At 44.3% G+C, this 16,182-nt stretch overlaps 1 protein-coding gene across 1 annotated transcript in view; it reads right to left on the reverse strand.

The window, feature by feature from the left end:
* Nucleotides 1–16,182, reverse strand: part of mettl15 (methyltransferase 15, mitochondrial 12S rRNA N4-cytidine) — a gene marked incomplete at both ends in the record, with an annotated part of 59,200 nt that overhangs the window by 41,964 nt on the left and 1,054 nt on the right. The window lies entirely within an intron of this gene.

Raw genomic sequence — 16,182 nt, forward strand, 5'->3', positions numbered from 1 at the left:
GCCTCCCTACCTGTCTCTCTACCTGCCTCTCTACCTGTCTCTCTACCTGTCTCTCTACTTGTCTCTCTACCTGTCTCTCTACCTGTCTCTCTACCCGTCTCTCTACCTGCCTCTCTACCTGTCTCTCTACATGTCTCTCTACCTGTCTCTCTACCTGTCTCTCTACATGTCTCTCTACCTGTCTCTCTACCTGTCTCTCTACATGTCTCTCTACCTGCCTCTCTACCTCCCTTGCTACCTGTCTCTCTACCTGTCTCTCTACCTGTCTCTCTACATGTCTCTCTACCTGTCTCTCTACCTGTCTCTCTACATGTCTCTCTGCCTGTCTCTCTACCTGTCTCTCTACCTGTCTCTCTACCTGTCTCTCTACCTGTCTCTCTACCTGTCTCTCTACCTGCCTCTCTACATGTCTCTCTACCTCTCTACCTGTCTCTCTACCTGTCTCTCTACCTGTCTCTCTACCTGCCTCTCTACCTGTCTGTCTCTCTACCTGTCTCTCTACCTGTCTCTCTACCCGTCTCTCTACCTGTCTCTCTACCTGTCTCTCTGCCTGTCTGTCTACCTGTCTCTCTACCTGTCTCTCTACCTGTCTCTCCATCTGTCTCTCTACCTGTCTCTCTACCTGTCTCTCTACCTGTCTCTCTACATGTCTCTCTACCTGTCTCTCTACCTGTCTCTCTACCTGTCTGTCTACCTGTCTCTCTACCTGTCTCTCTACCTGTCTCTCTACATGTCTCTCTGCCTGTCTCTCTGCCTGTCTCTCTGCCTGTCTCTCTACCTGTCTCTCTGCCTGTCTCTCTACCTGTCTCTCTACCTGTCTCTCTACCTGTCTCTCTCTCTGTCTCTCTGCCTGTCTCTCTACCTGCCTCTCTACCTGTCTCTCTACCTGTCTCTCTACCTGTCTCTCTACCTGTCTCTCTACCTGTCTCTCTACCTGTCTCCATCCTTCCTCAGGCGTTCTGCCAATCAGCTTGGTTCAGCTGCACCTTACTACTCCTCCTGCATCTCGATGTTTGTTGTTTCCTGTATTTGATATTGTTGGGGGGGCGGCTGTGGCGCAGGAGGTAGAGCCGGCGTCTTATGATCGCAAGGTTGTCGGATCGGCGGTTCGAGCCCCGGCTGGCCATATGTGTCATATGTGTTGTCCTTGGGCAAGACACTTGACAACAAATTGGTCCCAATGAGCGGGGCCGGCACCTTGCATGGTAGCTTCTTGCTATTGGTGTGTGAATGTGTGCGTTTTCAAGCGCATTTACCATTTATATTGTGTATTTTATTGTGTCTATGTTCACAGTTTTTAGGACGACAGATGGAAATTAGCTTCTTGCTAAATCTGATGCACACATCTTCTTGTTTCCTGTCAGACAATTAATGCATGTGCACACTGTCCTTCTCTAAACCAAATAAACTCAACTAAACTCATCACAGCCAATCAAAGGACAGCTAGTGTTTAATCCCTGCACTTCCTCCCCTCACAAGATCCTTTTGTCTCTGTCTGTTGGTTCAGAGGGTGTGTGTGTGTAAATGTATTGTGACAATTCTCTGTTCAGACCTCATTCCTTCATAATTCTTCCATTGTATTTTCATTCCGTCGGTAACCAGGGCCATCACTATGCTGCTCGACAATCCTGTTGCGAAGGTCTTAGGAGAGCTCTTTGCCTCTCTACCCATCATGAGATGTTTCTTGCAGGAAAGCTTGGTGACAAATGATTTGTTTACCTGCATTCCGAGGTGGAAAACCCTTTTTCAAAGAGTGGAAGTACTTACCCACCAACATGCACTAACCCAGCTGATTCTAATTAGCACAGGTAGGAGAACTCATTATGGGCATAAGCTGGGGGAGTATTCCATCAATGGAATGGACTACGTTGATGGAGTACCCCCCAGCTTTAGTACTTTTTTCTCATTGTCTTCAATACTTTGTCCTGTCATTCCACTTTTACGGCACATAGCTTTTTTCATGGATTGGAATGTTACAATTTCTTTAACGGTCTAGTTTTATTACATGAATACCCATGTCTGATCTAAATGTCATGTGAATAGGTGCAATGGATGGAAATGTGTTGAATACTTGTTTCCCCCACTGTACGTCTCTCTCCTTAGACTTGGTACAATAAATCGTCATTAAACTGTTCACCTTGTCCCTTGTCTCCTTGTCTCTCACTGTTCTCACTCCATTGTAACAGTCTGTGTGAGTCCTATGTTTAGGTGCCTCACCCGTCCCCCTAGACCTGGGCCAGGGTTTGTAACAACTTGCTGTTGTCAAAGTCTAGCTAGCACTGGTTTAGACTATCTACCAGTGGTGAACATTATTGAAGACTGACTACCACTAAGACTGACTACCACTGTTGTAGACTAACTACCACTGTTGAAGATGACTTCACTTGGTCAGGGTGAGAATTTGCTTTTTTCTGTTTTACGGCCGGCTGGCTCCAGGTGTAATTCAGCACCACAAGGGGTAATGCATCCTACCCCACCTGAACCCTGGGCCGCTAAGCAGCCTTTCAGACTAAGCAGGAACAAGTCCTGTGTAATCCTACTATCCTTGGATGAGTTACCATATATTATATTTACAGCCATGACACACAAATCCTGATTCACTCAATTCTGCTCAAACCTTCTACTATTGTAGAAAAAAAAAACTGGTATTCAGACAAATAATAAAACTGTGTATCAAGTTGCTGGTACACTGTTATCTGGTTTCAGTTGGTTCAAATCTATTGGAGAATTTGCAGCCAATATAATAATAATAATAATAATAATAATATGAATAATAATAATAATAATAATAATACATTAGACTTGTATAGCGCTTTTCTAGACACTCAAAGACGCTTTACAAACTGAAAAGATCGAGTAGTAATAATAAAAAGACACAAAAAGGTTAGGGTAGTGCTGGGGACACATGGGAAGGGGGAGAGGGTTAACTGGTGAAGGCAAGCTTGAAGAGGTGGGTTTTGAGGGCCTGTTTAAATGTTGGGAGGGTGTTGGCCTGTCTGATGTAGATAGAACTATAATATCGTGACGTTAGAATTATAAGGTTCTATCTCCATTTTTGTCAAAATTTAGTTTTTTTAGATAATCTGACCCATTAGGTGTTTATTAATGCCTGTGTGGTGTTATTTTTAAAATGTTGAAATGTTTTAGTTAGTAATTCATAAAATACAAAGGTTCCATCTCACAAAACATAATGGAATGTAAAAACTTTGACGCTCAATATCTCTGAACTACCCTAAACGGAGATAGAAACGTATAATTCTAAGATCACGATATAGTTCCAAAAGGTAAACTGCTGCTTTCAACCTCTTCTCTGGCTTTTTCCTCTGTGGATACAGATGTCTGAGACAACAGCAGCTGGAGCCATCAAGGTGTTGTTCATGGGGTTTTACCAGTCGCTGAACTCCATGCAGTTCCCCAATCTCTGCAGGGAGGCAATGAAAACAAGCCTCGACGGAAGCACATGTGTGTCTGAGTGTGGAAGAGAGAGAACAACCCATCCCACCCAACTCTCAAACACTGCCAGGGCGCAGAATTTATAACAGGTTAGACTGGTAAAGGGTGTCCCTAATTTTCATGCTATTTGGAGAGCAGATAATGGCCTGTTTACATGCTACATATTAGCATGCTTTGAAGCCCTGTGCAGGTTGACTTTATCACTTCAAAGTTTAATCATACTATGCCAGTGCATGTGTATTTCTAGTCATTCCATGATGAATACTGTACAGTCTTGAACTATCATCATTTAGTGTATGGTTACATCACAGCTATCAATATAGGAGGTCTGTATTTACTTCCAAGGAGAGTGTCAGGGCCGTGTCAAAATAGGTCACCGCAACACACTATGCACTTTGACCCTGCTCTACTATGCCAGCGATTCCCAGGTCGGAGGTCAACATGCACTAGCTCTTCAACTAAACGCTGTTCAACAGAAGGTAGGTGGGACATTTAAATGATCTTCTGAATTGAGGGAGAGGGGAATCTTGGGAGTTGTAGGAATTGATGACTTGGAACCTCAGGACTGGTCAAGGACAAGATGTATTTACTCAAGAGATAATTTTGAAACAGGGTGGAGTGTGAATGTCATGGTGAATGATGTATTTTGATGTTGTTATGAGACAATTCGATAGGACAGTGCAGGTTCTCCAAGCCTCTCTGGGTATAGCCTATACTTTTATAATAATTGAAAGCATTTTGAATTCAACAATATTTTTTCAGGATAATTGTCTAATAATACTGCAATCATTGAAAAATATGTCTCTATAGATCAATGAGTGCCCTATGTTGTCCAAATGTGACAGGGTCTGGTTAAACAGTCCTCAAGTCCTCAGTTCAGTTTTCTTCCAGATTATGAAAGTGCAGATTGTAAGCTTTCAAATTCAAATGATGTGTCATACATCGAAATCTGAAAACAGAAGATATGCTTATTTGTAAATTGTAAATATGTTCTTGTCTTGTGGTTATGTGTGTTCATGTCCATGTAATAGTCATGTGCAATGTGTGTATGTTTTTTGACACTGCTGTTTGAGCTGTACCGAAAACAAATTCCACCGACCTAGGTCGTGTGGTCATTAAACTATTCATTCATTCATTCATTCATTCATTCATTCATTCATTCATTCATTCATTCATTGAATGTTGGGCCACCTCAAACGAAATACTATAACATAGATGGGAAAAGTGTTCTTCTTTTCAGCCTCAAAAACAATAATGTGTGAGTTGGACTCTTACTTTGAAATTGTATATAATAAAATACATTTAAAAACCCTAACAGATTTTGTTCTTCTTTGGCACAGCGACTGCCGATGGCACTTGGCTAAACTAAGGTTTAACTTTTGGATCTGCTGCTAATGTTCTGGTGCCAGATACCACAGGACACCTTCAGGGTCTTGTAGAGTCCATGCCCCGGAAGGTCGGTGCTGTTTTGGCGGCACACGGAGGACCAACAGCATATTTGCATATTGTGACGTCAGAATTATACGGTTCTATCTCCATTTTTTGTCAAAATTGTTTTGTTTTTTTACATAATCTGATCCATTATGTGTTTATTAATGCCTGTGTGGTGTTATTTTTAAAATGTTGAAATGTTTTAGTTAGTAATTAATCAAATACAAAGGTTCCATCTCATAAAACATAATGGAATGTAAAAACGTTGACGCTCAATATCTCTGAACTACCCTAAACGGAGATAGAACCTTATCATTCTAAGCTCACGATATTAGGAGGCTGGTCATGTTTTGGGTCATCAGGGTATATCACAGCACACTCCTGTTTATAACCAGCGACAGATACACCACTCATTATACGTATGTATGTGGGTTGGGTTTCCCTGGATAATCCAAGGTCATGCTATTGGCTTACTTTTGTTTCTCCAGAAACTACCATTGTAACTTACCCTACTTTTGAATATGAGGGTCACAAAAGATCTCACACAATCTCAAGACTGGTATTGTTGCTTAGGCCGCATTTACACTGCAGGTCGTAAAATGCCTAGTTCCAATATTTTGCCTATATCCGAATTGTTTTAACTGATTTTTTAAAACTACTTTTTAAAATGACCCATATCCGATACCTGTGCTTACATTTGCTTACACTTGTGTAACACTTGAAACAACCTGCATGCGTACATGGGTTTGGTTACCGAAAACAAAAAGTAAACGGACAGCCGGCACTTACAATAGACGCAAACAAGACAGGAATTATAATCCTGTGTATATATTATAACATAAAGCCATTGTTTTCCGAAGTATGTTTAGATGTCCTCAGGCTTGCGACTTCCATACTGGCAGCATTTTCTACTGCTGAGCTGCTACTGCCAGCCCTATCTTTGTACATTGAGTTTGCCTTTGATAATAGCCATCAATAATATAATGTTTATAATATAAGCGCCTGCTAAATGACAATGTAATGACAGTGATGCTTAATGAATACACTAGGAATGTTATTCTACACATGACTTACACATGCATGTTATTATTGTATTATGTCTGTTGTTATGAATGTTTTATAAGTAAAGTGTTACCAGAAAAAGTAACGTCAACAATACCTATTGTGAGAAAGTGTCACCTCTTCTCCTGCCATCATCATCATTATTGGTATTTATTATCTTTACGAAAGTACAGTATATCACTGAGAGAAGAATGATTTTTGCCTGACTATTTTAGCTATGTTTTACATTAATAAATAAACCAGTCAGTCATGTATTTAATTAATCAATTTGCTCATTCCCATGAAAGAGTTACATTTAAATTGTTGGCATTTAGCAGACGCCTTATTCCAAAGCGACTTACAGTCAATACATTTGAATACTAAGCATGTGAATCATCAGTCCACCATTCGTAGCAGGAAGAGTAATCCAGCTCAGGCCCGGGGCCATTGATAGAAGGAAAAACCTTCTCCTATCACCTTCTTCTAAAACCTAGTTGTTGTTTTTTTTACACTGGAGAAACAGAGAAACAGTACAAGGGGGGCAATAGAAGTTTTTAGGGACACAGTAGAGGGGAAAGCGGGTGTCTTTAGGAGACGCAGTGCTGAGGGGCAGAAGATCAGGAGGAGCAGTTAAGGTGTAACCTGAAGAGATGGGTCTTCAGTCTACGACGGAAGATGGGTAGTGACCGCAGTTCTGACAGCAGTTAGCTGTGTGGGAGCTGATAGCTGCTGCTGAGAGGACTGACTAACAAGCCACAGCCTACTGTAAGTACAGGGAACATTCCGGTAAAATAGTCTAAAAGGAAATAGCTGTTTATCAAACACTCAACCATGCGTCAAGTACTAGGCCTAGTCATTAACCTGAGCTTGAACTAATGTTGACTTCATACAGTAGGTGCTACATATTCAAATGACTGAGACACAAAGACTATTCCCATGAATCATAACCTGACGTCTCATTTGACAGATATTGATGCAAGATTTTAAAAATGTTATAATTCAGAGCTATGTATTCCATTACTGTTTTATCTTCAGGGACTATTTATGTTGAGGGACTACGGATGAAAAACTAGCCTTCTTGGCTAATTCTAGTGCATTCTTTGATGTACACTGTCCCTGCCAAATAAACAATAATAATAATAATAATCAGGAAACTAATTTCTATGGACTGCTTCTCTACCATTGTTTAATCGTTTCCATCGAAGGGCTAGCAGCTAGCTAGATAATGAAGAATTCAGCTTCTATGAACCAGGGAGCAGCAGAAAACCTGCTGCTCTGACAGGCTACTTATCCACATGCTAAAAGAGCCCGCTCTGAGAAATAGCTTACTCGGTTCAGACGAGCGGGCTAGTTAATTCCCAGGCAGGCTCTCGGCAAACAATTAGGCCCTACATTTGGCATGTATGTCTTACCAAGCCTCTGTGAGACACACACACACACACACACACACACACATACACAAACCCCCATTACTTCTGAATGCATCGATGGGGGTTGCTGTTAAGAGTAGCTGCCCCCCAGCGACTGTGAAAATAAAAACAAAAACTACTGGTGGGGAATCATGAGGGGCACAAGCACACACACACACACAACACATACACTATGATGAAATAAATAAATTAGGGTACATACTTCGGGGACTTGTCAATCAGGTGTGAGGGGCTAACGACTGCACTTTAATTAAATCGGATGCTGTTTCCAATTAGTTAGCCGAGGGCACGGCTGGCCAGGAAAGCTCTGAGTCAGGAAGGCTGACTCATCCACCGACAACTTTTTACTTTTTACTCCCCCCCCCCCCCCCCCCCCCCCGCCCCTCCCCACACACACACACACACACACACTTCTCCTCCCCTTCAGAAAAGGAAATCTCAGCTGCAAGATATCCACGAGAGATACAGGGACTCAAAGTCCTAGGTCCATTTGGGCCCCTAACCCCCTACCCTTTCCTGCGTTCACAGATCTGAAATGACAGGATTGGAGTCATCAGTGACCAGTCCTCCCAGCAGAGTGAGACGCATCACCCAAAGGGAAGGGAGAAAGGAACATTCATCCACAAGTGCATTTCTCAATCTTGCCAAAGATTAAAATGTTCCCATAAGCATGTAGGCTAATCACTGTGTACACAACTTATAGGACTTTAATAACATTACAACTGTAATATGAACTGAATAGCTGAAAGGATGTTTTTTCAGCACACGTTTGTGACCTGAATGGTCTTTGGCTTAATGAAATTAAGAGGCAGCAAATGAGACAGAACGCATTTATACTGCAGTACCGCCGCTAACCTTACTGACACAGGGGACTTGCATTAAGCATTTATTGATTCCAAAATAAAACATAAACTATTCATTTTACCACTGCCTACGCTTTAGCCAAGCCTTAGCCTTAGCAGATGCCTTTACAGGGACTGTGAGGGATTAAATAATGACTTGTAAATGTTTTGTGTTTGCATAAATTATACACAATGTTTACATTTGATCTGCATGGAGGATCTCCGACACTCTTATGGACTTTGTAAGTTTAGTAGAGTATTTTTTTTCCACATTTCAACACTGATTAGTGGACACGAAATGTTCCCCTGAGAATGAGAGAGACTACCAACAACCACTCATAAATGACTCTGGATGAAACCATCTGTTGACAACTAGTGGAAGGAAGATGGTTGCCATGGCCTACACTGAAGGAAACACACTCCGTTAAAAACACTCAAACCCTATTAAAACATCATCATTGTCCGCGACGTGTGAATCCTGCGTGAAGCGTACGCCCTTGAACCCCATACTCCCGCCCCCTTAAGAAAGATAAGTATCTTAACAGCCTAATTACAGTATATAATACTAATGGAAATATTAGTAGGCATAACAATGACATTCGATGTCTTTTCCTAGAGGTCTCTCTTTCTCAGAAATAAAGGCTTCATTATGGAAAACTACTGCAATAAATCTTAAGAGAAAAGCTTATTGGAATAATGCAGCTTTGGAGCCTTCATAGAAACCCCAATCAAGGACATGTTGCAGGGGATGACTCATCATCTCAATCCAGCTGTCCGCGGGGCATACATCTGATTAGCATACCCACGCTAACACACACCAGGCGCAAATGTAAATATTGTAATAAAACCCTCCGTAATAACATCGCTCCCGTGTCTAGGAAGGGCTCCGCTTTGTTTATTTTTCCCACTTTCAGCAATATTGGTATGACTGTGAGCAAGTACTTAAATAACAGTTATTAAAACTGGATTTCAGGTGCAGGCAGCGACCAGAGATTGGTCTACAAGCCCCCCTCCCCACCCACCCACCCTTCCCTGTGCGTTGTCTCTCCTCTCTGCTGCCTTTTTTTTTTATCAGTAATATACATTTCACCCTCATCATTGCCATCAAGTTATCATCATCAAAGGAGTAGATGTTTGGGCATTACATTTTGATCTCCGGATATCGACGAGGAACGGAACAATTCACGGAACCTGTTAACAGAGAAACGTAACCCTCGAAAAACAAATCACCAAACACTCTTGAAGAAGAAATCGTATATATTCCCCTACATTGTAATACACAAAGCAAAAACCTCAGTGCATTCCACGCCTAACGAACACTGAACACTAATGCCCTCTAAACACACACGACGGACATGAACTCACACAAACACAAAAGGATAGATTCTCAACATGTTATCGCCATGTGTGGTGTAATAATGGTAAAACATGGTCTTGCGCCAGCCAGCCACTGTTTGCTCTGTACATTGTTATTCAAATGAAACCGGAGACACAGATTGTGTAAGATGAAGGGTAGAGAGAACGGCTCGACACGAGGCCGCGCGGTGAAGCACCCACAAGGGGGTTGAGACACCTGGTGCACTGTAGACTCAGGCACCCCATTTCACTAATGAAGTCCCAGACTCTCTTTCACACCACGCCCCCACCGCCACCGTGAAATGCTCTACTCATGAAAGTAATGAGACAGGGGAGGGAGAGAGAAAGACTCTTCTGGCCACTGATAACCTCAGACTAAACTTGCAACCTTACGAGACATGGGGCTTAATATCTGGCCGTCAATCAGCCCCGGCGTCCCTAGCTGGAGTGTTTAATTACAAGGATCAATTATTCACCAGCCTCCTCTTTCACTACTCCGTGCTCCGAAAAACAATGGAGGAGTGAAAAAAAAGAACGACGGACATGAAGGCCCACAGGAGGCCCAGGTTTACCCCTGGGGAAACAGCCAAAACCCCCAGCTCCAGACCAGGGGCCTCATTTACCCCTGGGGAAACAGCCAAAACCCCCAGCTCCAGACCAGGGGCCTCATTTACCCCTGGGGAAACAGCCAAACCCCCCTAGCTCCAGACCAGGGGCCTCATTTACCCCTGGGGAAACAGCCAAACCCCCCTAGCTCCAGACCAGGGGCCTCATTTACCCCTGGGGAAACAGCCAAACCCCCCCTAGCTCCAGACCAGGGGCCTCATTTACCCCTGGGGAAACAGCCAAACCCCCCTAGCTCCAGACCAGGGGCCTCATTTACCCCTGGGGTAAGAGCAAACCCCCCCCCCCCCAGCTCCAGATCAGGGGCCTCATTTACCCCTGGGGTAAGAGCAAACCCCCCCCCCCCCCCAGCTCCAGACCAGGGGCCTCATTTACCCCTGGGGTAAGAGCAAACCCCCTAGCTCCAGACCAGGGGCCTCATTTACCCCTGGGGAAACAGCCAAACCCCCTAGCTCCAGACCAGGGGCCTCATTTACCCCTGGGGAAACAGCCAAACCCCCTAGCTCCAGACCAGGGGCCTCATTTACCCCTGGGGAAACAGACAAACCCCCCTAGCTCCAGACCAGGGGCCTCATTTACCCCTGGGGAAACAGCCAAACCCCCCTAGCTCCAGACCAGGGGCCTCATTTACCCCTGGGGAAACAGCCAAACCCCCCTAGCTCCAGACCAGGGGCCTCATTTACCCCTGGGGAAACAGACAAACCCCCCTAGCTCCAGACCAGGGGCCTCATTTACCCCTGGGGAAACAGACAAACCCCCCTAGCTCCAGACCAGGGGCCTCATTTACCCCTGGGGAAACAGCCAAACCCCCCTAGCTCCAGACCAGGGGCCTCATTTACCCCTGGGGTAAGAGCAAACCCCCCCCAGCTCCAGATCAGGGGCCTCATTTATAAACCGTTGTGTAAAAAAGCTTGCATACGTACAGAGACAAGCAAGAACGTTTACGCACACCGACATTCAGATTTATGAAACGGTGCACACGCAAGTGCGGACTTGCGGTGAATAGCTGCGCGACAGTTGTTTTGCAGAAACAGATATTTCTTTCCGTTTGTATTTATTATCCTAAATCATGTTTTTTCTTTTAGATTAGATTAGATTCAACTTTATTGTCATTGACAGAGTACAAGTGCTAAGACAACGAAACGCAGTTCGTCATCTAACCAGATGCATTGTGCAACAGCACGAATGTTTCAAGGTTATTTTTACATCACATTACAGAAGTGTAAGAGAGTATAATTCTATTACGCTTCGGTTCCTGACATGTGGAAAAAAAGTGAAGGGGTCTGAATACTTTCCGAATGCACTGTATATCCTCCAGGAGATCTTTTCTCTTAGACCTCGGTACATTTGTTACAGGTAAAGGACTCTTGCTTAGTTATAAAGTTTCTGCAAGGTCACATAAGTATATTAAAAATATTCCTCATGCAATTCATTGCGTCTATTCACCGAGCTATGTTCATTCAATTGCTTTAATTGTTACTTCTCAATGACATCTGAGTCACAGCCGTTATTCATCACTCCTGAAACATCACACCTGCTGAAATACTGGCTAGCAAGAAAGAACCAGCAGAAAAACGTGCATTCCAAACGCTCAGAATTCTAAAAAGCATTATTGATATGATGAAGCAAAGCCTCTGCAGTTCGTCTTGACATGTCAAAAACGGTCCTGTCAAATTGTATTAACCTACTCGTAATTATCCTCGTGTGAAATGGACACTTCTACTCATGCAAGAGGCGGGTGTCACACGGGAGGCCATGTTAATTCCACAAGGGGGAGTGTGGGGGAGACTGCAGTGTGGCCACCTCGTTTTCCTCGCTAAACCAGAGTAGCGGAGGATCTTCCCCTGGACACCCCGGCTGACGGCTCATTAATCTGCACGGCGGAGGTCCCCATCACGGGCGCCAGAGGAGAGGATTCCCCCACGCCTTGTCCTCCTCCACTGAGCTGCACCTGCCTGGGCAAATCACTGAGGTGAGGAGGTGGAGGAGGAGGAGGAGGAGGGGGAGGAGGTGGAGGAGGAGGAGGAGGAGGAGGAGGGGGAGGAGGTGGAGGAGGAGGAGGAGGAGGAGGAGGAGGGGGAGGAGGTGGAGGAGGAGGAGGAGGAGGAGGAGGGGGAGGAGGTGGAGGAGGAGGAGGAGGAGGAGGAGGAGGAGGAGGAGGAGGAGGAGGAGGAGGACAGAGAATAAGGAGACTGGGGGAATCCTGGCAGCGTCTAAAACAAACAAATCACTTCCCTCCTGTGGCGCCACCGGGATGTCCTTTGTGAGTGGGTGTGTGAATGCAGCAGGGGGAGGGGGGGGGGGGGGGTGAGGGGTGAGGGTTGGGGGGGGGGGTTAGCACAGGACACGGCCACTAAGTCAAAAAAAGAAAAGAAAACAGTCACCCACTCCATCATCAGTGGGCTGGTAATGAGGGATGCTGCTGGAGGAGAGAATGTATTGCAGTGGTCGTGGGTGGACCTGACGCAGGGACGAAGCACAACAACAAGATCAGGTTCTGGGCGACAGGTCTTTAAGTCGGTACATTTTGTGAAGACGTCTCTTTTACAAACGGTGGTTTGAGAGGCAGTGAAAGAAAGAAGGCTGAATGCCTGGTTCGACTGGCTGTAAAAAAGTCAGATTTGACTTCTTTCTTTTTAACTGCAATAAAAAAAAATGGACAAATCCTTTGTGTTCAGTAACTAACCGTGCAAACCACCGCACTCACAAAACAGCCTCTCATCCTTTCGTTACTCACGAGGGGTAGAAATTGAAATGGAGGGATTTAATTTGGATGACGCAGAAGGTTTCCTAGAAGCTATTAACAAAGCTTGAGTAATATGTGGTTCTCTTCATACGCCATACCATCATCCCCAGGGCACAGGGAAGCGTGAGATCTGACTGACGGGGGCAGCCCTGACGTCGTGTGATGATGTCCCTCTCTGGGGTGTTACAGTACGATGAGACGTTGGATGCTGCTACACAGACGATGACTCGCAGGCGTCAGGCAGACAGAGTGACAGTTGAGATTCGTGCATCACTGTTGAGAGTTACCCCGTAGAATTAGAATTCACGGTTACCTCTCTCTCTCTCTCTCTCTCTCTCTCTCTCTCTCTCTCTCTCTCTCTCTCTCTCTCTCTCTGACCATGCCCCATTCTTATTCAAAGGGAAAAAGAGTCGTCTTCGTAAAAGGTGCAATCGATATCCTGACAAAAAGAGTCTGTATTCTCCTAAACATATTAGCTAGCAGTTTACTAGCTAAATGAGAAAGAGATACAGAGATAATAGAATTTAGGTGATCCTTAGCTGCCTTTTTACGTTTAAATCATTGCGAAACATTCATAAAACAACACTTCCTATACTCTGGATACGCCTCCCCCCCCCCCATCCCTCCCATTGACTACCCCCGCAGTCTGTCTCCCCGCAGATCACAGTCACACTTCAGGCCTCACCCTGCCCATTAGTCATTTAGACAAATGCTACATGATGGTAGAGATAATTGGGGTAATATGGTTATCCGGGCTGGCAAAGCGGCATCCATGTTCAAGGTGAATAGAATAATATTGACCTGTACAAACTGTAATCTTTTAAGAGCTAATTTGGCGGGGTAATGAGGCCAATCTAGTTTGACTCATTATGGCTGATGGGCGGGCGAGGGAGATCGGAGCCGTGTGGTACGGTGGACTGCTTAAGACAATCTGCTACATGACTTCATAAGGAAAAGTAATCGGCAGGTGACAGGCAGGCAGACAGACCAGACACATAGGCTAGTAGATACATAGATCTATCTATCTATCTAGGGGCCTCTCTATCTATCTATCTATCTATCTAGGGGCCTCTCTATATATCTATCGATCTATCTATCTAGGGGCCTCTCTATCTATCTATCTATCTATCTATCTAGGGGCATCTCTATCTATCTATCTATCTATCTAGGGGCCTATCTATCTATCTATCTATCTATCTAGGGGCCTCTCTATCTATCTATCTATCTATCTATCTAGGGGCCTCTCTATCTATCTATCTATCTAGGGGCCTCTCTATCTATCTATCCATCTATCTAGGGGCCCTCAAAAACCACCTCTTCAAGCTTGCCTTCACCAGTTAACCCTCTCCCCCTCCCCTTCCCATGTGTCCCCAGCACTACCTTAATTAGGCCCTTATACTTTATTTTATTTATTTATTGTTTCTTTTATTATTATTACTAGGCTACTCAATCTTTTCGGTTTGTAAAGCGTCTCTGAGTGTCTAGAAAAGCACTATATAAGTCGAATGTATTATTATTATTATTATTATTATTATTATTATTATCTATCTATCAATCCTCAACAATATCGGTTTGGGTTCTTACGCGGAGTAGCAGGGTCACTTCTTCAAGTCGTCAGAGGGCCAGCTCAGCGCATGTGCAACACTAGCCCCCTGACAGTGTAGGAAAACGTGGGGAAATATCACAGTGTGATTCGTCCACCTGAATAGATATCTGCCTCGGATTGCGTGTGTGGGAGGCTGCAGGGTGCTGAAAGGCTGTATTTATCCACTTTAGTATAATTGCAGCTTTTCCTCTCACTCCCATCAGCTCCCTAAGTGCTCCATTCATACACACTCTGCCTCGTCTGACAAGAGACAGTATACCCGCGTTGATTGCTTTACAATAGCAGATCAAAATATTCCTCTTCCCCCCCTCAGTGATTCGAGTGAGTATTTGGTTAACATTGAGGGCGGTTTTCCTCCTCCTCCTCATCATCATTGACTTGTCACTGACACCCTCACTTAACCACACGGGAGCTATGATTGCCTATCGTGCTGCAGCAGCTCTATACAATAGGAGAGCTGATGGAAACCACTCCGTGCCGGTTCCCGTTCCCGTTCTGGAACAGTCTCAGAACCTTGGTGCTTTCTGGTGAACCAGGCAGCCCGCGTTCATACCAGTTTAAGTGGAATCATCGAGGTCATCGACGTTGGGTGACGAAGGGGCGGGATTAACTGTATAAACTGTATAAACCAGGATAAAATGTCACAACAAGATGGCGGCTAGTTCACTTGAAATGAGGACAATATCTTCCACTACAGTATCTGAAATAAACACTATTTTGTAGACACTTTCTAAACACGTTCTCTTACTAGCCAGCTGCTCTGTTACTAGAATAGAAATTGCAACGAAGTTTGCGTTCGTGAGTGAGAATGATGAAACTTTTGATATTATTAATATTGTTTTAATCACTTATGATTAGATTTAGATTAGATTACATTTTGTCTCCTTCCTTCTTGCTGGTCTTCACAGCCTAGGCCCTAGAATATGACACACCCACTGATGATGTCATAGACACACCCACTGACAACGTCACGGTTCTAGCTTTTGGTTCCCGCTGAGAACCACTATTTTCTGGTTCCAGCTGCGAACCAACTATTCAGGTTCCGAACCAATTTATTTTTGGTCCAACGCGCCGGCCGGTTCAAAATTAGGTTCGGGAACCTTGCCGGTGTGAAAGCCTGTGGCTGTTTCAGAAAAAGGAAGGGGGGCTGTCACATAGAAAATGTATAGGCTACCATATGAATGTCTATTGTAACAGCATTTAAGTGCTTGCATGTGCTGTTATTAGAAGATGGAAATGCAAGCACAGTAACAGTAAATTGCTGTATTTATTTATACCTCTGTACCATGACCAAGACAAGGCCCCTCTACATGTAGCCTATAGACTGCATAAACAGGTGAATGTATCAGTAGCTCAATAAAGTTTGTGATAGAACTTTATTTTATTTTATTTTGGGGTGGGGGAGGGGGGTTGTAATTCAGCTATAATATTTGAGGCAGTTATAGTATACCTATAACAGTGTAGCCTACACTTGCCAGAGCAAGTAAATTATATGAATGAGCTGTGATGCACAATTGCATTAAAAAATCAATGTAATGCTGTTTTTTAATAGCAACCGCTTGGCAAGTTTTCTCGGGACAGTTGGCCGACGGGCGGACAGTGGAGGAGTTAAGAGGCGTTAAACTTCAGGCAGGAGTGTTGCAGGCAGCACCC

The sequence above is a fragment of the Nansenia antarctica genome, assembly GCF_963989245.1.
Source record: "Nansenia antarctica genome assembly, chromosome: 4".
NCBI lineage: Eukaryota > Metazoa > Chordata > Actinopteri > Argentiniformes > Microstomatidae > Nansenia > Nansenia antarctica.